At 48.4% G+C, this 22,313-nt stretch overlaps 1 protein-coding gene across 1 annotated transcript in view; it reads left to right on the top strand.

Annotated features, from left to right (window-relative positions):
* Window positions 1-6,894: 6,894 nt before the first annotated feature.
* The window catches only part of Npas2 (neuronal PAS domain protein 2), a 164,746-nt gene continuing 149,327 nt past the window's right edge, over window positions 6,895-22,313 (top strand). The window contains exon 1 of the mRNA XM_029482993.2: window positions 6,895-7,147. The gene's annotated coding sequence lies outside the window, so the exon portion shown is untranslated. The remainder of the gene's footprint in view (window positions 7,148-22,313) is intronic.

A 22,313-nucleotide genomic window follows, 5' to 3' on the forward strand; every position in this document is an offset into this window, starting at 1 on the left:
ATGTGTGTAAATGTGTGTGTGTCCTTGTGTGTTTGTATGTGTGTGTGTGCATGTGTGTGTCCTTGTGTGTGCATGTGTCTGCATTTGTCTGCATGCAAGCACCTGTGTGGAAAGACATCAGAATCACCTCTTTAGTGTTGAGGTAAATGGAAAGTGGATAGAAACAGCTAAGACAATGGCCATTTGAGAGTCATCACAGCTCTTTCTCTGCCTGTTCCTAAAGGCTGCTCCTGGTGCTTATTAGAGAAGTGCATGTCTCAACAGCTTGCCTGGGCCTCCACCAACACCAGGCAAGAGCAGAAGCCTCTCTGAGCAGAAAGGATTGTTCCTCCATTGGCTGTGTTTGAGCCCTGATTCTTCTGCTAATTCTCCACTAATTACAGGAGCTAACACCACCTCCTGCCCTTCTGGCCCCTTCACAGTTCACCCACTTTTGCTGCTCTCACCACCTGCCTTTCCCCAGCCCTCCCCTCAGCACTTTCCCTCCCTTCTGTTTCTTCTCACAGATTGAATGCCCCTCCCACATTCCATATGCTCCTCCCACATTCCACAGGTTATAGTGGAGGCTGTTAGCTTACTCTGTGGGTGGGAGGGATTAAAGAATTCTCAGAGCACTCACAGTTTCTGTCTTGTTGGTGAGAAAGGATATATTCCTGTTCTGTGAGTTACAGTTTAAACAAGCACCCTTCCTTGGACTGTCCTATTCTGATCCCTTACTCTGGAAGACACAGAAGGAGGCCTGAGCCCCTTTCTCAAGGATTCTATAAAGAGACCTATCCATTCCCAGCCTGAGAACCTGGAGTTGGTTTGAAGATCACTTGTATTTGCAAACCTACACTTCCTTCCAGCCTATTGCCAAAGTCCAAACAGTTCCTTGGTGAGATGCCAACATGGCTGCCATGTACCTACTGACCCATGGACTTTATTTCCTTCAAAAGATTATCAGCTGGACCAAGTATTATTTTTTCAACAACCCCAATTCTTCATCCTAAGGTTCTGTTTCAAGCACATGGAACATGGCTTCTTTAGAACTGGAGTAAAGAAGCCAGAAGTGACGACATATGCTCATAATCTCAGCATTGCAGAGGCAGAGGCAGAGGCAGAGGCAGAGGCAGAGGCAGAGGCAGAGGCAGAGGCAGAGGCAGAGGCAGAGGCAGAGGCAGAGGCAGAGGCAGAGGCAGAGGCAGAGGCAGAGGCAGAGGCAGAGGCAGAGGCAGGTGGATCTCTGTGAGTTCAAGGCAAGCCTGGTCTATAGAGCAAGTTCCAGGCCAGTCAGGAGGGCTACATAGTGAAACCCTGTCTCATAAAAACGAAAACAAGACATAAGTGATCTGGCGATGGCTAGATGGCTCAGCAGTTAAAAGCGCTTGGTGGTATTCCAGAAGACTAGATTTCAGTTTCCAGCACCCACGTAAGGCCACTCACAACTGCCTGTAACTCCGGCTGTATGTCATCTGACACACCCTTCTGGCCCCCCAGAGTCATCGTCACACATGTAGCATATACATACAAAGATATACATGCACATGCACACACGTGAAAATAAAAATTAAAAAGACAAGCCTAAAGCAAACAAATGTGTTGAAGAATCAAATAGCCAACACATACCAAGGAGAGAGCAGAAGAGATGTTTGTGGTAACGTGGCGGCATTTGGTCAACCTGCCTCAGCTAGCAAGTCTTCACACAGAAGGAAAGATGAACGTCTCTGTACACCATCTGACAGGTGTGTGTGTTGGGTTGGGTGGGAGGAGCTTAGACACGCACACACACACACACACACACACACACACACACACACACACACGTCATCCGAGTCAAGGCGCAGCTTTGCTCTGTTGCTGTCCTCTGCTGAGGGGCCTGAGCATCTTGAAGTCAGAGATCCTATCTGGGTCCTGGAAACCACAAATTACTTTTTTATAGGTCCCACCTTAAGATGAGCTGAGGTAATGTGAGTGCCTGACATGTAATCTTAGATACATGTCACCCTTCATTACTGCAAACATTCTTTCCTGAGATTCATCTAAAACACCATCTAGACAATAGAACATCACTTGGTGCTAAAAAGAAGGGGGCTGTTGAGCCTTGAAAAGATGCGGATGAGTCTTAACTTAAATGCAAGTGAGTAGATGGCAGAGCCAGACTGAAAAGACTTGCATTGCACAATGCATTGTAGTGGCTGCATGGAATTCTGGGAAAGGCCAATCCACAGAAGCAATGAAAAAAGCCTAGTGCATAGGGATGGGTGGACAGGGTTGAGGCTTGTGTTTTGTTTTGTTTTGTTTGTCTGTTTGTTTTTAGAACAGTGGGACAATTCCCTTTGATACTGTGATACAAGGATTATACATTTAGGCACATCAACAGGGAACAGTGGTGCCAAATGACTGTGAAGCCAAATGATTACAGCACCTCCGGAGGGTTCACCAGGTGTAAGAAACATGGGGTACCACCTGCAGAGGGGGCTCAGCTGTTGAGAGCCACCACTGCCCTTGCAGAAGACCCTACTGTAATTGCCTGCACCCACCCACTTCAGGTGGCTCGCAACTGCCTGTAAGTCCAGCTTCAGGGGTCCTAATGTCCCCCTTCTGGCCCCTGAGAGCACTTGCAGTCACATGTACCTACTGACACACACACACACACACATTTCCATGTAATTTAGAGATAATAAAAATAAAAATTTGCGGATAATAAGTAGCTAAACGTGAGGGCCTCGTGGGAAATCCTGATACAACAGAGTGGGGGAGACGATGCTGATTCTCTTGTGTGTGTGTGTGTGTGTGTGTGTGTGTGTGTGTGTGTGAATTTACAACTGCTCTTACACATCTGCAACTTAAAACTCAGGCTCAGACTTTATTATCAGAGAAAACACACACAAAGGGTCTTCTTCTTCCTCAAAGGGCCTGAGGGTAAAGGAGCATCACTCTCCAGGGCCCATCTTTCTTACAGTGTCGGCCAGCCTTTTTCAGATCTGTGTTCGCAGGAGTGGGAATGGAGGCCAGCACGCACGTGCACCATTCCTTCTGCTGTGTTAGCTCTGCCACGGTCAGACTCCTCTAGCTCCATCTTCCTCTCTGGGTTCTGACCACCCCTGCTGGCTCCCTCTGTTCTACAGTTGATCTAACAGGGTAGGAACATCCAGTGAAGTCTAAACTACACCAGGCTTGGCTGTGAGCCTCTGTGTATGTGTGTCCTGCTGACTCCGAGGCCCCCGGGGTGGGGGCTTCTAGTGCAGCCTGCCTTTTGTTCCTCTATGGTGCTGTTGTAGGACAGGGTGCCTAACCCTCACCTTGTTCATTTCAGCACAGGGTGGGTGTGTCCCATTACTTCCTTCGTGGCTGTTCATGAGTTCTGGCCTCTGCATCCATTACTCCTAGGTTCTAGGGCTTCTTCCTCCTCCTTCCCAAATGACCCTCTTTCGGCAGGGTTTGCCTCAGACGCTTTTCCAGCAAAATGCTACTTATTCTATGTAACAAGGCATGGCATGATACTTGATTTTTCTCTTAAGTGGAAAGAAAGTGATGTTCTGAGGTAATTGTCCACAAACAGGCTTCTAGCTATTACATATACAAGGGCCTTTCCACCTGTGACTAGCTAGAAAAACGTGTTATTCTTTCAGAAGCAACTCTTGGTTCTCATTCTCTATCCTAAACCTGTGCTATGGTTACAGAAAGTGCGTCCCAGCATGGTTCCCAAGCCCTAGGCAGTGCTATAAGTACTGCCGTAGCACGAACTGTCTCTCCCAAATGTCTCTAAAAGACCACCCAGCCACTCAATACCTATGTGAGAAGTTAATTATATCAATATTTCTAACTGGGATATGCTACAGACTTGATATGCAATTAGATCCAATGGAATAGTTGGATGATTTTTTTATATATTTTGAAATATTGGTAATTAATGAAAATTTTCATCCTCCATTTCATGCCTTTTGATTTCTTGGAAAAAATATTGAGGGTTGCTTGGAAATCACTGAAAGACTTGATCAACAAAAGCAAACTCCTTTAAAGGACAAATGGCTGGGACCATGTGAAAATTTCCACCCCCACAATGCAGGTTTGAAGTGCTGCATCTGATCCGTGCCACACGTTTTAAGTAATGTGTCCATCATGATGAACTATCGTGAGTTTGCTATCTCGTGGGTGCTCTGCCACCTTGTCCACGGTGGCCATTCCGAGTTCCTCCTTTGAACTCCTGTCATCCGCCCTCTGTAGCTCATGTCTATCTCTGTCTCTCAGATTGTAAACCTCCTGTGTACACAAGCCCCTCTCAGTGTTCCACACAGGGCTCTGGAAGGAAGTGTACAGTCAAGCGCGCAGAGAGAGCAGGAGGCCCTCCTTTGTAATCCGAGGGAAAACACGTTTGTTTGGGGACTACAGTCTCCACTTGACTCAAAGTCCCTCCTGGGTGAGAAGAAACACTCAAGAAGGGGTGAGGCTTGGGATAAGTATGACCACCACATTCACACAGTCTCCATAACAAACAGGAAGAAAGCAGGAAGACTCCTTACAACCAATAAGACCAGGACAGCTCAAGCACTTGTTACATTGCAGACTTGTGTAATTCGGCCACGTCAAGTTTCTTAAAAGAGATCCCAATGGGTTTTCAAGTTGCCAGAGGGAGTTGGAATCTCTTTCAAAGAAAATTTTAAAACAAGAAAGAAAAGGAAGGAAGGAAGGAAGGAAGGAAGGAAGGAAGGAAGGAAGGAAGGAAGGAAGGGGGAGAGAGAGAGAGAGAGATGGCTCTAAATTCTACATTAAATCTGGTTAGAAACACAATTTCATCTTTATTGGATATTAGTCATAGCCACTGTTTAAAGGCACAGTAAAAGGCTGCTTGCTTAAAGGAAAAGGACAGAAGAACAGAGAGAAAAGTAAAGGAAAATAAAATGCTTCCCTCCTCTAGTTGGAAAGGGGGACTCCAAACTAACAAGGGGTCAGTCAACTTTCTCTTTCCTCAAAAGCCTTTGAGTCAGAAACAAGCCTGAGGACCATAGGGTTTGTAGGATGCTCGGAGTCCTGTGCACGTGCTTATTTTTTCAGAAGGAGGATTAGACAAAAATAATACAAATGGGAAATAAAGAGAATGACCTACTTTACTGGGGAGGGGAGGACCTTTGTGTGAGTGTTTTCATCTAATTGACTGGGTAGGGTTGCATGCCCAAATAAGGCCCCTCTGGTGCTGGTCCAGTTTGCACTGGAGAGGAGAAATCCAGGCCCCAGATCACCATGAGCCAGGACTAAACCTCAGAAGCTTGGGAGACCCCTTCTGGACACACACACACACACACACACACACACACACACACACACGGGGAGGGGAGAGGGGGAGAGGGAAAAGGAGGAGAGGGAGGAGAAGGGAGAGGAAGAGGGAGAAGAGGGAGAGGGAGGGGGAGGGAAGGGGGAGAGGGAGGGGGAGGGGGAGAAAGAGGGAGGGGAGGGTGATAGGTAGCCAGGAGTCAATTGGGGCGTTTTCCTTGTCCAGGCCACTTGCTGGAATGTGAGATGTAGAATGACCCAAGGAGAGCTGCCAAGACAGAACTCTGCCCCAGGAATTGAACTCAAAGGGTGTCAAAGAGCAGGTGACCTTTGTGCACCTGGCGAGGGGGACATGGCAGCTGCCTGCCTGCCTGCCTGCCTGCCTGCCTGCCTGCCTGCCTGTCTGTCGTGATCTCTGGACGCCAGTAGAGGGGTGTTGTGGGTTTGGGTGAAACACGCCACCCCTGAGCTCTTCTGCGGGGCTAGCAATCTCCCCATCACCCCATTCGCGCTCAGAACCCCCTCAGCAAGTCTAACAGCAAGCCTGGTTCCCCGGACCCCGTCTGCACATCTGTCTTGGTTAGGGGTTTGCAGAAGCTTGGGAAAAAGGCTCCCTGTGTTCTCGCGCGCCGCTCTCTACAGCTTCTCTTTTTCTTGGATTCTCGCCTGTCTCCTCCCACAGGAAAAAAAAAAAGGTCACGTATGTTTGGAAAAATATGTAGGTCAGTGGAACATTTCCTGCACTGGTGCAAAAGGAGAGAGGGCAGTGGGGGCGGGGAGGGAGAGGCCCAGAGCTGCTCCGAGGGCGCCTCCTGGCCGCAGCCCCCGACCTGCGGCCCTGGGGTTACAAGGGGACATTTAGCGGGTTCTTGCCGATCCTTGACCCATTTTCCTGACCAGTTAAGCTCGCCCTGGAGGAGGCACCGAGCGTTCCTCCCTAGCAACCGCTGCTATATTCTACGAACAGCGTTCACTCTCACATCCCAGGACCCCTCTTCTCACCTGGTGGTCCCTCACCCACCCACGTCCCCAGTAACCTGAGTCACGGAAGCGCATAGGCCTGCCCTTAGAGGTCAGTGTGGGCGAGGGGGACAAGACAATCACATTCTAGCATACACCCCCCACCCCACCCCGTGACAGCCCAGTGGCAGTGGGCAATGAGATGATTCCCATTTACCCGGGGCACGGGATTCTTTGCTACCCCCCTAGTGACAACTTTAGCGGGACCCTGGCCGCATCTCCTCAAATGTCAAGCTTGCCTCCCCTCTTCCCGGTTCCGCGCTAAGCACAGTCTCCCCTTTCCACCGCGCCCAGTCCGGACCAGACTGGCCGAACCCTCACATCGATACCCCCCACCCCTCTCCCCAAGCAGCCCCGCAGGACTCGCAGAGGCCCTGGGGGCGCACCGGTGTCTGCCCCGCTGAGAGTCCCCGGGGGTCACAGGGTCCGCGTCCCTGCGGCACGCGCTGAGTGCGCGGCTCACACTGGGTTTGGACCGTAGGGGGGTAAGGGGAGCGGGTAGCCGCGGGAGCCTGGAGGCTTAGGAGGAAGAGGAGGAGGAGGAGGAGGAAGGGGAGCGGGAGGAGGAGGAGAAAGAGGAGAGGGAGGAGGAGGAGGCGGCAGCGGGGCGGGGAGGCGGCGGCGGTCCCCAGCTCTACGCGCCCAAGAGTTTGCGGCGCGAGCGGCGGGCTTTTCCGCAGGACCCGAGGGACCCGCGCAGCGGCCGCGGAGCCCCGAGACCCCGGCGGCAGCGGCGAGAGCAGCGCCTCCCGCCGCCGCCCGGGAGAAGCTCCCCGAGCCCGCCTGTCGCCCCGGCTCCCCGCGGCGGCGGGAGGCGCGTCTCTCCGGCCCAGTCGGTGCCTGGCCTGGCGGGGCCGCCCCGGCCCGCTCGGAGGTAAGAGGCCACCGCGCCTGGGGACGCGCGATCTCGGGTGGGAATACGTGCGCGTGGCTCGCGGCTCTGGTCACCTGTTCGCTAGCGCTGGGGACGCGCGGGGCAGGGAGGGACGCTCGGGCGCGACACCGCGCGAGGCTGCGCAGCGCAGGCACCCGGGGGTTGGGGCGCGGGGAGGTGAGTCCTGCGCACTCCGGGTCCTGCCGCCCTGGGCTTCGGGTCCTGCCAACCGCTGCAGCCAGACAGACGGTGGGCTCCCGGAGCTGCTCGCCAAGAGAGAGGACTAGGCACCCCAAACCTCGGGATTCTGGGGTCCTCCGAGGGTGCTAGAGGGGTACTGCGTGCCCGGACAGAAGCTTTCAAGATTGCCCGCTGCCCTGCCAGAGCCCCACCGCAGGCATCCCGAAGCCTAGGGAGCCCGGGACGCCTGGAGAGTGTGGTTGCCTGGCCGGGCCCCTTGTGTCACTACGTTCCTGGGTCTGACTTGGCTTAGGGCCGGACTGAAAGCCCAGTCTTTGTGCTTAGACAGCTCTGAGCTCCTGGGACTCCCCGGGTTGGATGCTACAACATTGTTTTAGTGGGAGGTGTGCCCCCCTCCCCAAGTAGAGGAGGGGTGCGACCTTGACTTTTCTAAAAAGCCACTTAGGGTGGGAAGCAGGGGGCAGGGACAGGTACCAAGAGCCAGCCTCTCCCCTCTGCCCGCCTCTCCTTAACTGCTTAAGGTAAGAAAGTTTGTTTTCGGCTCTGTGGTTCATAAATAATTAGTAACCAGTTTTGTTGACAAGGCAAGATGGAAACCTTAAGCATACACGCGCATTTCCACCGACTCTAGAATCTCCTAAGGTTAAAATCCGGGAGTCTTTAGTTCGTAAAGTTGTAGGCTGTAGCGTTCAACAGGTGTTGCAAGGGTCCTAGAGGCCCCAGCTTAGGGTTTGTTTTTTTTTCCTCTATCCATTGCGTTAGGATCCGCCCCTAGTTCGCGGTTAGCTTGCTTCTTTACAGGTGAATATTGAGTCGTTATTAACTGCGTCAGCGGAGACAGCTAGTCTGTCTCAATCACTAGAACTCTATTATCCTTAATAGGGTTTTCTTTAATAGGAGGGATTTCCCATTTGGACTTTCCAGGTAGTTAGTCCTGAAGCAGTTCCTGGCAGGACTCAGCTCTGTCAACACCTTCTTGTCTCTCTCTTCACAGAGAAGTCCCCATCCAGCGAACTGGCCAACTAATTATGGCTTGCATGAAAAACGGCCAGCCCTGGAAGGCACCCTTCAGACTTAAGAGCAAATACTGGCTTGATCTTCCTTCCTGCTGCTAAAATTTCTCTGAAGGAAAACGTTGCCAGAAATAACCTCCAATCTCTTTTAAATAGCCCCTAAATAAATATAATCCTGTTTTTAAAAGAGATATTGTGATCTGGGCCACTATTTTACAAAGCAAATTTTTCGTTACTGACAGATATGAACCAGTTGAGGTACTGGTGTCTCCCAGCAGTCTACTCTTTTGCCATTTCCCCTCAGAAACCCATACCTCTATTTATTTGGAGGTCATCCCACTGTGCAGATGTGGAAAAGGTTTTTATTCCAACTACTCCCTAGAGTTACATCTTGAGGGGTAGGAGAGGATATACTCTACAGAAAGCACATTATTAATAAAATGTTACAATACACGCCCAAGGATTAAACATGCCTGGAGAATGGAGTGAGACATTTGCAATGAGTGTGTTGAGAGGAAAATTTCCTGGTATGGTAGATGTTCACATGGTGAACAGATGACCTTTATATAGAAAACAATTGGTTTTTTTTTTTTTTAACTTACCTAGTTGCTTGTAACAATTTGGTCTCTGCTTTATGTTTCTGGCTGCTTCATAATAAAAATGTAAAAAAAACAATGAAATCAGTAAAAACAAATCACAATTTAAATCCATCTTTTGGGAGCGTCTGTCTTAGATCTTGATAACCTATATTAGTCGCTACTTCTCAAGTGCCAAAGTCTTCAGGCTAAATTAATACATAGGTTTCTCTCTCTCATACATTCTGGGTATATGGTATATGTATGTGTCTATGTGTGTGTGTGTGTGTGTGTGTCCAGAATTTTCCATATAGTAAATCCTCAGAAGCCAAAGAGCTAAATCTTCACAAATTTTTAAAACAAGAACACGTGTGCTTTGTCCTGGATGCCAAGAGCCACTGTGAACTTTCCACAGGCTGTTCTGGCTGATCCCCCACACACTGCAACGTCTCCCCCAGCAGAGGTCAAATTGTGAAGGGTTTGAAAATAGCCTAGTGAGTCAGTCCTCTTGGCTGCTTTACTCTAACAGTTTAATTGGCTTCATCATAGCAAGTGTCTAATGGAGCTTCACATTTATGTAGTGAAAATGGTACTTGAAGCCGCATTGGCTCACAGGGATGTTTCATTAGCATATCCCTCCCCCGCCCCGCCCCCCCATGCTATTTGTAGCAAAGACAGGTTGAGGACTGTCACATCCCAATCTTTTCCTCTCATCACCATGAGGCCATGTTCACAATAGATGCTCAATAAATAGGTTTGGGAAACAACTGGATTGTTGGTAATCACTATCCAAGGTTAGGTTTCTGAGTGCTAATACGGTACTTAACTATGAGTAATCCTGTGTTAAGTCAGATAGTGAATAATAATTCCTAAGTACACGGGGAAACATTTATTGAACACGAGCATGTAACAGAGACATTTTCCACGCAATCTTTAGCTAAGACCCTGCTGTTTTTCACTTGAATTTTTTTTTTTTTTTTAGATTAAGGGCCACGTGCTGTGTTAAGCGAAGAGCCATTTCTTAGATGGATTTCCCCTAGAGGCCACTTGAGTGTCTGCAGGTCAGAGTGTCTGGTTCCATTTGGTGATTCAGAACAGGAATGAGAGTTTCTCTTTTATTCTGGTGTGAAATAAACAGTGTGTACAGAGAGGTGGAAGGGGAGGGGCAATCGGAGCGCAGTGAGTCACTGGGGGTTGGGAGTGGAGCCCTTACTCGAAGAGTCTAGTTCCGAAGCTTCAGTGCCACACACAAGTAGACTCTCAGATACACTTAACCTCATCAGCAGGCAAGCGTGTGGTAAACAATGAGCCAGCCGATACAAAACATAGCAGAGACATACGTGTAGGAGCCAGAGATGAGGAAGAGGGAACACTGGATCTTGTAAACTGAATGAGGTCCTGCCACGCCTCTCTGCGGGGCGGTGGACCAGGGGGAGGAGCCTTGGGCGGAGTTTTCTGGGAGGGCTTCCTCATAGTTGACCTTGTGCTGCTGTGTGAATGGCGAAGCATGTTGTGACGTGGCAGGAAATAGAACATAGAGTTTAAAGTCAGTCTTGGGGTAGCCTCCCTCTCACCTGGGTGCCTAGGGAATTTGTCTTGCCAGGTCTCTGGGATTACTGGTAAGGGATGTGTGTAAGGACTAGCAAATGGGATTGCTTTTATTGTTGTTTCGGCTCCCATAGGTAACCCCTCACCCACATTCCTGTATGTAACTTCAATAAAACTCCTTGGTTCACCAAGTTGGATTTTGGTGACGTCTGTACTGTGCTCTGCCATGAGCCCCATACCTAGGGGTGGGTAGATGCGTGTCGGTTACATCTTCCCAGGGGAAGTCTGTCGTCTGTCGCGCAATAGTGAATAAGATATTAGAGGATGGAGACATTTTAAAAGTTATTTTTCTGTTTGTAAAAACAGGTCGTGTAGATTTTGTAAAAGACAGAAAATAATGAAGTAAATGAGAACATGTATTTTTTTTCAGGATGGTCTTCCTTCCGGTCTCTTTCCTAGCGTTTAAAATGTTTCTAGTAGAATTGAAACTCACATGGCATATCAGTCCCTTTGCTCTTTACTGGGACAAAACAGTCCACAGATGCCCCTTCTGGAAAGAAGGACTTGTCACCCTTTGAGGTATGGTCCGTCGTGGTGGGAGGTCAAGGCAGCAGGGAGATGAGGCTTCTGTCACACTGTTTCCCATTGTTTCAGCCCAGGACCCCAGGTCATGGAATGATCTTGCCCACATCCTGGGTAGGTCTTCCGGGAAGCACCTCACAGCTACCCTCAGAGCACTGTCTCCAAGTCCAGCCGGGTTGACCACTCCACATGCAGAAAATCTTACAGAAAAGATTTCAAATAACAGACTGTATTTCAATAAGCAGAAAAGCCTCCGTTCTCTCGCGGTGGCTAGCTACCATTTCCCATCTTTTGACTTGAAAGGAACCTGGTTTTTCACAGAGGTCGACTCTCCCCAACCTGAATCAGGAGTTGAATCCCAGCACTTTGCAGTGATTGGCTCAAAGCGAGCAATGGGCCCTGTGCTAGCCAATAGAATGTAAGGTAGAGTTCCTCTGAGGCTTCTGGGAAAGTGTCCCTAGCTCTTAAGAAGGGGTAAGGCTTCTCTCCACACAATCCTATGGGGAAGTGCCTGTTACGTAAGTAGCTATGGGTCACTGAGCCGGAAGAATGCAGACGTGAAGATGGAGGTCTCCACAGAGGAGTTTCCCCAGGAAGTCCCTGCTTAAAATGCTTACTTTTGGGTGTCACAGGTCCAGTTAGGTTTCCTTTGAGTTGTAGCTAAAATTAACCTGAGTGCCTGTAATTCCCAGGCCCTTTCAAGGGGGGAACTAGTCCTGTTTGTTTGTTTGTTTGTTTGTTTGTTTGTTTGTTTCGAGTCAGGGTTTCTCTGTATAGCCCTGGCTGTCCTGGAACTCACACTGTAGACCAGGCTGGCCTCTAACTCAGAAATCTGCCTGCCACTGCCTCCCAAGTGCTGGGATTAAGGGTGTGCGCCACCACTGCCCATGGGGGGGTCTAGTCTTAACCTTGGAGCATGCCCTTGCTACTCACCTTGCACACTTAAAGACAGAGGCACAGGCACATACTTGAGAACAGAGCTCATTGTATAGATACCACTGCTCATTTTAAAAAGCAACTATGTGGCACAGACAGCTTTGTTTGTCTTTCTTTAAAATCATCACTCATATCGACATGAAGGACCATATAGTATCATCCAGTGTGGCCAAAACATGGTTTATCCAGCTTGTATCAGTTTATTGACATTTCATGGTTTTTGTGGATTAGGAGTTCCAGGGAAAGGGTTTCTAAGTAAAAGGTGAATATGTTCAGAACATTGGAAGATGCCATCTAATTGATGACTTACAGTGAGTGGTACCCATGTGGCCTGTCTGTGGGGGCTTGGCGGTGTTGTCAGTGTGTCTTCACTATGCTGTGTATTACCTGGCTTTCAAATCTCTTCTGTGTGTGGAACTTATTTCCACCTGTGACTGGGAAAATGCAAATAGAAGAATGGGGGTGTGGCAAGCACTGGCTTCCCCAGCCAATTGTAAAGGTGCAAAAGGAAATGTTAGAAACAGAGGCTGTCTGTGAAAATTAAGTAGACGTGATTAACCTTGTAGTAGTCCTGAGAAATTCCTATAAAATGGTGCTAGTGGATCTTTAGTGTTTCCAGGAAAACCCCAAGGAAAGAGACTTCTAGGTCTTAATCTCGATATGTAGCTTTGCCTGGCCTGGACCTCACAGAGATCCTTGCCTCTGTCTCCAGAGTGCCAAGGTCAAAGGCATGTGCAGCCAGACCCAGTTCTGGCCCTACGCACGTCTGCAAAGGTTTATTGCTTTGGGGACCCATGGGTCCCCGAACAGTAGAACGACGCACTCTGAACTGAGTTTTCTGAAGGTTTGGTTGTCATTTGCAGATATTTTGTGCCCTCATGAGACACAGCTGGAAGAAGGTTTTCTGGGTTCTATGATGTTTCTCACTTCTGCCAGAGAAGACAGGAAAGAAAATGGGATGTACCATGGACAAAATGCTAAGCAATACTGATTTCCTTCAGGAAAAGGCAGTGCTCTCATTCTCTGGAGCAGTGGCCATAGACTGTCTCCTGATAGGGTAGGGGAAGGGGAAAGACAAATAGAGATGCTCTCCAGGGGGAAACTGTCCACACAGAGATGCCTTTCTAATGAAAACGATCAGTGAACTCCCTGGCTGTGCCATCAGAATTATTGTGTGGATTCTAAATATACTGATATGAGTAAAATGGTCACTGGACCATCTGCAGTAGCATGGCAGACGAGACAGGAAGTTTGGAGATAACCAAGGAGTAAGGACATTTCTGTTTCCAGTCAGTTTTATCAATATCTATGTTCTTGGCATGCAAATGTGAATGTTTTTTTTTCTTCCTTAATTCTGGCTGGTTAATTTTATTTAAACCTCAGCATCTTATTGCTGGCTCTCTGGGTGGGGCTGCAAGTCCTCCGCACCCATCAACTGAGTGTTCAGTATCACACAGAAACCTTCCTCCAGTCTTGTGTCATGTCAGTTTTCTGACACTGTTACAAAACACGGGAGACAAACTAGTTAAAAGGAGGAGAGGTTTATTTTTCCACCCGTGTTTCAAAGGTGCCCTCTGGTCACCTGGCTCCACTGGTTTCAGCTTCATAGCAAGGCAGATTGTGAGAGGAGGGATCTGTTCATCTCATCGTGGCCAGGTAATAAAAGATGGACCAGGAGGCACACCCTCAGCAAGCAAAGCAAATATGCCCTTCCTCCAGTCCCACCTCTTTCAATAGGTGATGACCATGCTTTCAGGGTGGGGGCATCTGGACGTATTGAACATCCCAGCCATTGTAAATGCTTTCAGCTTTGGAAGTGGATAGTGTCCATTTCCCGTTGTTTTGCGAGACTGGGGCACATCTGGGAGTGGGCATCATCATAATTCATCTCAGGTAAAGAGTTTAGATCAGCCTCCTGTCGACAGCATCGGGAGCAGGGTGAGCTCACTTGGAGATGGAGGGGTGTTTTTGAGGAGTTATGCTGAAGTGAGGACAGGGGAAGCCAGGTCAACTGCCGCACCAACCCAACCAGTCATTGAGTACACCACATTAACGCTTTTGTGTTCTGCCTCTATCTGTATACTTTTCAATTGCTGCAAAAAGACACCATGACCATGGAAACTTGTAAAACAAAGTGATTAATTTGGGCTTATGGTTTCAGAGGGCTGGAGTCCAAGAAGGCAGAGCAAACGTATGGCAGCCAGAACAGCTGAGAGCTCACATCTTGATTCACACAAGCAAGAGGCAGAGAGCACACTGGGAATGGAGCCTTTTGAAACCTCAGAGCCCATCCCCAGGGACACAACTCCTTCAATGAGGTGGCATCCCCTAATTCTTCCAAACAGTTCCACCAATGGAGGACCAAGTATTTAAACACATGAGCAAATGAGGGCCATGCTCGTTCAAACCACCACAGTCTCAAAAAGACACAGCTTGCCATTCATAGGCCCTGCCAGAGACCTGTTTCCCTGGAGACCAAGATCTAATAGAAATAAGAGGAATATTGCTGAACCCAAGTTTGGGGCTGTGTTTTTGGCGAGGCTGAGAATGAGGCTAAAGCGCTGGACTCAGCTTCTGTGATGACTACAGATCCACGACAGGGAATCTGTTGCTTCTGTAGCCTCTCTCCCTTCCTCTTGGCAACAGCCAGTGGGAGAGACTCACTCAGAGCGATGAGCATGGCCACTGTGTAGCTAGCTAGCTTTTGTTCCTCCAAACCAGGGGCTGAGCTGGTCATCCCTTGCAAATGTGAGCTTCACCTTGCTAGTAGTCTCTAGGCTCTTGCTAACAGTCTCTAGGCTCTTGCTAACGGTCTCTAGGCTCTTGCTAACGGTCTCTAGGCGAGTTGGCTCGGGACAAACTGAACTTTGTCTAGGATGAGGACGTCACTTCTGAGCTGCTCCTGGAGCTTGGGTCCTTCATCTTTGCCAAATCTCAACCTTCCATGTGAAGAGTCCCGAGTGAAGTGGCTTTGGGTCACCGGGTCTGTCGTCACAGAGGTTCTACTTTCTCTCCTGAAGCGTACCATTCTTTCCCATGCACCAGGATAACTAACGGGCACAGAACCACTGTTCTCAGCCTCCCTTTTGGAGTCTGCGTGTAGGGTGTGGGGACTGTCTAGAAACCAGGCTTTAGAGACCAAGGCGACTGTGGTGTGACTCGCCTCCTCTCAGTCACTGCTCATCCTGTCTCTGGATCTCCCCTTTGTCACACACCAGCCTGTTCTTTCACATTCATTCTCTGCATGCTGGACTCCCAGGGCCCAGATCCACAGTTCCTGCTCCTCCCTCTGAGTGCTCCCTAGAGAGTGCTCCTTCCTGTAGAGCTTCAGTGACACTCTTGGACATGATATGCAGCTGCTCAGATCAGGGATTTCTTCCACATGTGTCCATTTGACTTCTGCAGCATGGCTTGGGCTCTGGGTGGGTGTGAGGGTGTCTTGTGCCCTCAGAACCTCTTGAGGACAAGAACATAAGCTTTCTGTAGTGGTCGCTGTTATGGTTGTTTGAGACAGTCTTCCTTTATATAGTTTTGGCGGACCTCAAACTCCCAGTGTAGCCCAGGCTGGTCTTGAAAGCCAAGGGACAGGTGTGTACCACCATGTCTAGCAATCATAGCATTCAGTTTTGGAGAGAAGAACTAACTGACCCTCTGCCAATCAGCAGCTGTCCCCTCAGGGACATGACAGAAAACCTTCACATTGACTCTTCTTTGGGCAAGCAGCCCTTTCTCAACCTTCCCACTTGGGGCCAGTTTGGTTGTCATCCTTAACTTCCAATTTCTTTAGGAATCTGCCCCAACACTTACCTAGTATGTCTGCATGTTATTCTATCCTGGTCCAACACTCACATAGTAGGTTCACAGGTTATCCTGGCCTCAGCATTATTGGGTTTTCTGGCATTCCATACTACACAAGGCCAAAGCAGTTTTCATGTTCTACAAAGATGACGGAGTTCTAGGCAGCAAGGTGACATGTTTGGCTTACACTACATGAGTTCAGATGTGTATTGATTGACATACAGTGATCCCTGTGCCCTTGGGACTCGGGGTTAGGTGCCGATCCAGAACTCATGTAGGTGCTAAGCTCTGAGCATGCTCAAGTTTCTTATATGAATTGATGTAATGCTTGCATGCAACCCGCACACATTCTACTATGTACTTCAAACCATGTGTGCGTTACTCATCCTCCCTGGGTTCATGGAACTGCTGTGCAGATCAGTGTTATACTGTTAGGTCACAGCAACAAACTAGTGACTCCATGTTTAGCAGAGAAGATATGTTCCCAAATATCTCCAATCTGTGGTTGGTGTCATCAGTGAATGTGGAACTGGAGGTGGTGAAGAGCAGACTGTATGTGGAGTTAGTCAGCAACCATCATCTGCCATTTATCGACACTCTAGGGAGGTGGTTCTCACCCCACCAAATGCTGCGACCCTTTAACACAGATCCTCATGTCATGATGACCCCCCAACCATACAGTTATCTCCTTGCTTCCTTTTAACTGTAATTCTGCTACTGTTATGAATTGTGATATCTACATCTGCTATGCAGTATCTCTGTACTCGACTCTGGGAAGGGGTCTTGACCCACAGGCTGAGAAACACCGCCCTAGTGGCTTTCCTCTTTCAGGCTCCATGCTTAGAGCAGCCACATGTCCCCTCCCGGGAGCTTACTGTTTGTCAGCTCCAGATGTGGATGGATGCTTTGACCATGTGCTGTCTGAAACCTAGGAAGTAAGGTGTGCCCACTGAAGAGCCTGCCATGCTTACACTTCAAAAGGAACTGTTCTTCTGGGGTTTCTCATTTGTATAATACGTCTTCACAAAGTAGCTGTTTGGGGTGACTATCGGGTGACCTCTGCTTGTTGTAGACAGTCTCCTTCTGTCTTGGCCATCCCCTGTGTCTTGTGTCATATCACCACTAATGACAGTCTTCAACCTCATTTGGTACCTCTTGAAGTGGTTTCACTAGGATGTACTGTTTTCTTTTTATATTTTTATCACACGTAGTTATATGTGTGTGTGTGTGCGTATGTGTGTGACATACACACACACACACACACACACACACACACACACACACACACACTGTTGTAGTGGGTTTGGCCTGATGCTGCTTATATTCTAATGTTAATTTGGGTCTCCCAAAACTGTTTGCATGAGAGAGTCCACACGGAAGACACTGAGGGACCCTGACCCAGTTAATTCTGATTTGGTAATAAAGATACCAGCAGCCAATAGCTGGGGAGAAAAGACATAGGCAAGGTTTAGGTTACCCAGGCTTGGACTATGAGGATGGAGCAGGGAGGGAGCCACTATGCCTTAGAGGAGTGTGCAGGAGAGAGACAAGAGCCACCTTGGGGAAGAGAAGCAAGGAGAGCCCCAGAGCCTCTAGGCCAAGAGAACATGGCCCAGAGGGTTGCCTGGTTGGAGCTAAGAACAGCCCAGATGAAGCATCATAAATAATAACTTCAGTTATGGATGATGATATAAATTCTAGCCGCATGGAGTGTAGGCAGCTGCCCAGCTATTAGCTACATATGGCATATTAAAATATAAAGGCTGTGTGTGTGTTGCTTCTGGGAACATAAACGGTCAAAGGTGGAAAGGAACCCCATGACAGGATGTATATGTTCCTACACACACACACACACACACACACACCTCATAATTTAAACTTGTGACTAAGGACATCCAGGTGACCCATATAGAGCAGATCTGAGAGCATAAGAGACTCTGCCGTCTCCTCTCCCGTGACACCATGGCTCGAACGTGGAGGTCAGAAGACAGTTTGCAATAGTTGTTTCTCTCCTTCTACCGTGTCGGTTTCTGGGGTCTCAGGTCATCAAGCTTGCTGGCAAGTCCTATCACCCACTGAACCATCTCTCTGGCTCTGACGTTTGTATTCTCTAATATCTCTAGCGTATATAGTTCAATTGGATGCCCATAAAAACATTCTTCTTGTCCTTGGGTGTGTCAGCATTGACCTTTGACCTTGCTTTAAATCATAGCTTTTACTGTAGCATGGGTCAATTCTTTCTGCTTTTGTATGGTTTAATGGAGACAGCTTTTGGCTCATAACTGAGATCTTTGGCTCCTTTACCCTGTTCCTGTGACCAAACAACCTTGGCAAGTCCCATACACCTAAGAATCCTTTTTTTTTTTTAATGCATAAAAGGGAGATGAAAATATGTAAGGCTGAAGATCAGGAGCATAGATGTTTACTACTGAGTTCCAGAAAAACAACGGGTATTGCTTTATTGCTGTTGTGACCTGCGCATCAACCCCCTGCACACACAGCGGGGGACATGCCGGTCTCAAAATGTTTTCTTCTTGAATGAGGCTCTTGTTTTGCTTTTTCCCCACCAGACTCTGAACACTGTATGCACACACAATTAAAGGCATAACATAGCTCAATATTCTCTTGAAAGCTAGCAGAATGGAGAAAGTGAAAGCGTCACGGTAGAAACGGAACACTCAGGATGTCTTGGCAGTTGCTTGAGGTCGTGCGGTTTGCTTTCAAAGGCTCTTCCCATTTCTAAGAACAAAGTACGATGATAACCTTTCGTGCCTGAGATTGCCATCCAAATCAAACAGCCTCTGTGTATTCTCCTGGGTTCTGAGTTTTATCGGTTGTGTGGGTCTGTTTATGTGTGACAAATCTAACCCGTATTATTTTATGTGAACTTGACTTTTTTTCCCCTAAAGAAGGCTGGACTGAGTTACTGAGTCTGAGCGTCTCCCCCTCTGAGGGTTATCTACGTTTCTCTCCTGGGCCAGAATTCCCCAAAGAACAAAACTAAACTGATTTTCAGTGATAGCAGAAGTCTGGCTGATACGGTGGTCTGAGGTGGAAGAAGACCTCAGTCATCGCCCAATAATGCAGGCCATGTTTCCCAAATGGAAGTCAGAGGACAACAGAGCCAAAGGCGCTGCTGACCCTGGCACTGGAGCTTATAGGTGGCACTAGACCTGCCCATTTCTGGGTAGCTAGGTACTTTCCTGCCTCCACTCAGACTCTAGGAAGTTTCTTCACCTGAAGCATCAGGCGGTTCTTTGGCTCTGGTTCCAGTCAGTCCACATGAACGAGGTTTCCCCGGCTGTAGCCAACTCCTGCACCACTCAGAAGCCCTGGGAGGGACAAGCTGTAGCCAGAAAGGCCAACTTTGCCTCCTCTTATCTCTCCACGTGCTCACCACAATCTGTGCTCTGACAAGAGTCTACTGAGATAAGGAAGTCAGAGTTCTGTAGACAAGGGAGAAACAAATGAGGACAAGGCTGGATCTGGAATGTTCACACTCACTCAGAGACACTCCTGGAGATTAGTCACTGACATGCAACTTCTCAAATGAAAAAAAGAATGTACTTGTGCCTATAATAAACAGTAAATATTTACTGATTGTGGTCCTGGCTAGTTTTGTTACCAACCTGACATGCCTGGGCAGATGAACCCACAACCAAAGAATTGCCTCAGTTGGATGGGTCTACAGTCCTATCTGTGAAGCATTTTCTTGATTGATTAAGGAGGGCTCAGTCTAGCGGGCAGCACCATTCCTGGGCAGGTAGGCCTGGGCCTTGTAAGAAGTATAGCTAGCTTACCATGAGCTTGAGAGCAAGCCAGTAGGCAGCATTGCTCCATGGTTTCTGCTTCAGTTCATGTCTTGAGCTCCTGTCACAACCTCATTCAGTAATGAACTGTTGCCTGGAAGTGTAAGCCTCATTAACTCTTTCTTTCCAGGTTGCTTTTAGTCATGGTGTTTTGTCATAGCAACAGAAATAAAACCAGGGACAGTAAAGTTTAAAAACTGCCAGATGACTGTACATCCTTTGGGGATACAGTGTGTTTTCCCCTATACATTTATATACTATGTGTGAGTCAGCTCTGGAAACAGCTTAACCATCATCTCAAACACTTCTCCTTGTGAGGAGAATGTTAAAAATCCTCTCTTCTAGCTGTATAGAGGATTAGATGGTTTTTCAAGGCTGGAGAGACAGCTCAGGGGTTAAGAGTACCCACTACTCTGGCCAGCACTCACACTGGGTGGCTCACAACCAATTCTAGCTCCACCCTCTTCTGTGGTCATCTACACAAGCACACACTCATACAATGTGCGCATGCACAAATGCACAGGCACTTTCAAAAAGAATTCCACACTGCCTCATCACACACTCTGTGCAATTAGACACCAGGATGTGTTCCCCTGTCCAGCTGGAGTTTATCTTAACAACTTTCAGGAGTCCTCGGGTTCATGGCAGAACAGGCTTAGCCACGGGGTTCATATCCCTTTCTGGGTGTCTCCTTATCATTTGTCCTTTAGCAGTGATTCAAGTAGACTATCACTAGCTCCGGGAAGAGGCGGAGCCCACAGGGAGGTCACTGTTATCACCTCCACACACATCTGACTGTCCTTTGACTCTGTGACAGTCTCTAGGTGGCAGTGTGGAGGCCCCAGAAATGAGATGACTCACCTCAGTAGAGTCACAGCTGGAATGTAGCCCTTTATTTAAAAAGGACCAAAAATAGAGTAGCCAGGGTTTATTTACATTTTTTTTTTCTGAAATGCCACCTCCAAGAAGATAGAGACTGTGTCTAGAACCAATCAAGCCTTGGAAGTACGCCTTCTTTGGCTTAAGCGCTTTTCTCAAGTGTGTGGTAATTGTGCACTGCCGGGGGTGGGCAATTTGGTGTCCTTATGCCATTCAGCCCCAAGGAGGAGGAGGCTGTGTGGGAAAGGGTACAAAAGAGCCAACGCTGGCAGGAAAACCTTTTTAGGGCACGATCATTATTCTGTTTCTTGCCATCTTTGAGTAGCTAACCTGCTTTTCAGATCATTTCTCTGTTCAATCAGGACGCCCATTCTGTCACTCCTCATTTTCCCGGAGTCAGATACAACTTCCTCCAGCCAGGCTCAGCTGTAAAGTCACTGAAAAAAAAAAAGAAAAGAAAACTGGGAGCTACCTTGTGTTCCATGTTTGTTGTGGTGGTTTGTATATGCGCGGCCCAGAGCAGGGCACAATTAGGAGGTGTGGCCTTGTTGGAGTAGGTGTGTCACTGCATGGGCTTTAAGATCCTGGTCCTAGCAGCCTGAGAGACAGTCTTCTGTTTGCCTTCAGAACAACATGTAGCACTCTCAGTTCTTCCTGCCCAGGCCTGTCTGCATGCTGCCTTGCTTCCTGACATGATGATAATGGACTGAACCTCTGAACCAAGATGGTCACATGGGCCAGTGGAAAAGAACAGCTGATACTCTGAACCCATTTCCATGTCGGACACTGTAAGCCCAGGAGGATGTGCAAGCAGCCATGGCTCAAGCAGTACTTTGAGCCTGCTGCCTGAAGTTAAATCTCAGGTCCACTTCCTGCCAGATCTGCATCTTGGAAAGTTACTCACAGCTGATGAGTCCTTTCTTGCTCTGTAAAATGGGTGTCATCGCTGGACCCGGTTCCTCGTGCTCTTCTGAGGACTCTCTGAGGTGATGCAGGCAGATGTTGGGGTTGTATCTGGAGTGTTTGGGAAATGATCCATACCTAATCCCCACCCATCAAATCATCTACAGTGAATCAATGTCACTAACCATGAGGTTCCCTATGGCCTGTTTCTTCTTTCAACAGAGACACCTGGCACATTTTTAATATATACAGTCCACCTACATCCTTTTATAGAAACCTCCAGTTCAATGAGGTGACTGGGCCCTAAGCTGTTTCTTAGAGGAATGGGTGAATGCTGGTGTCTCTCTCCTGTCATTCCAAGTAGATCAGCCTCATCTGGAGATTTCATATACCTGTAGATGCTGGAGAATCGACCAATCGGGGGCCCTGTTCCTGGCAGAGACTCATTTCCCATCTCTAAGCAGTCCTTAATTTTCTGTGGCTCTCCATCTAGGAGTGGGGCCCTGCAAGATCTCCCTGTCTATGCTGGGGATGCCAACCAGCATTGGGATTGTTTGGGTCTTGTTTAGGAAGCCCTGCCGTTGAGATTTCCTGAGTGGAGCTTTCCTTGTTGTAGTTACAAAGCACAGACCCACAGCAGAGGTCCTGGTCCTCTGACTCTTCCGATTGTTCCCCCTTTCTGGGATGTTGCCTGAGCCTTAGTTGCAGGAGTTACAATGTAGACATATCACTTGCATCTGGGAAGCCCCAGGTCAGTGCTCTCTGCCTTTTAATTGACTGTGACTCTCGTTAGAAGCGATGAGGGATGAGAACCACACTTCCCTGTAGACCTAAGGATGAGAATTTAGAATGCAGTTAGGAATGATGCTGGCTTAGGGAAGTGGCAGTAGGACATCCTTCTCTAAGATTCATCGCCTCACTG

This window comes from Mus caroli, unplaced genomic scaffold (assembly GCF_978045245.1).
Source record: "Mus caroli unplaced genomic scaffold, Mus_caroli_1 scaffold_1, whole genome shotgun sequence".
Classification (NCBI taxonomy): Eukaryota; Metazoa; Chordata; class Mammalia; order Rodentia; family Muridae; genus Mus; species Mus caroli.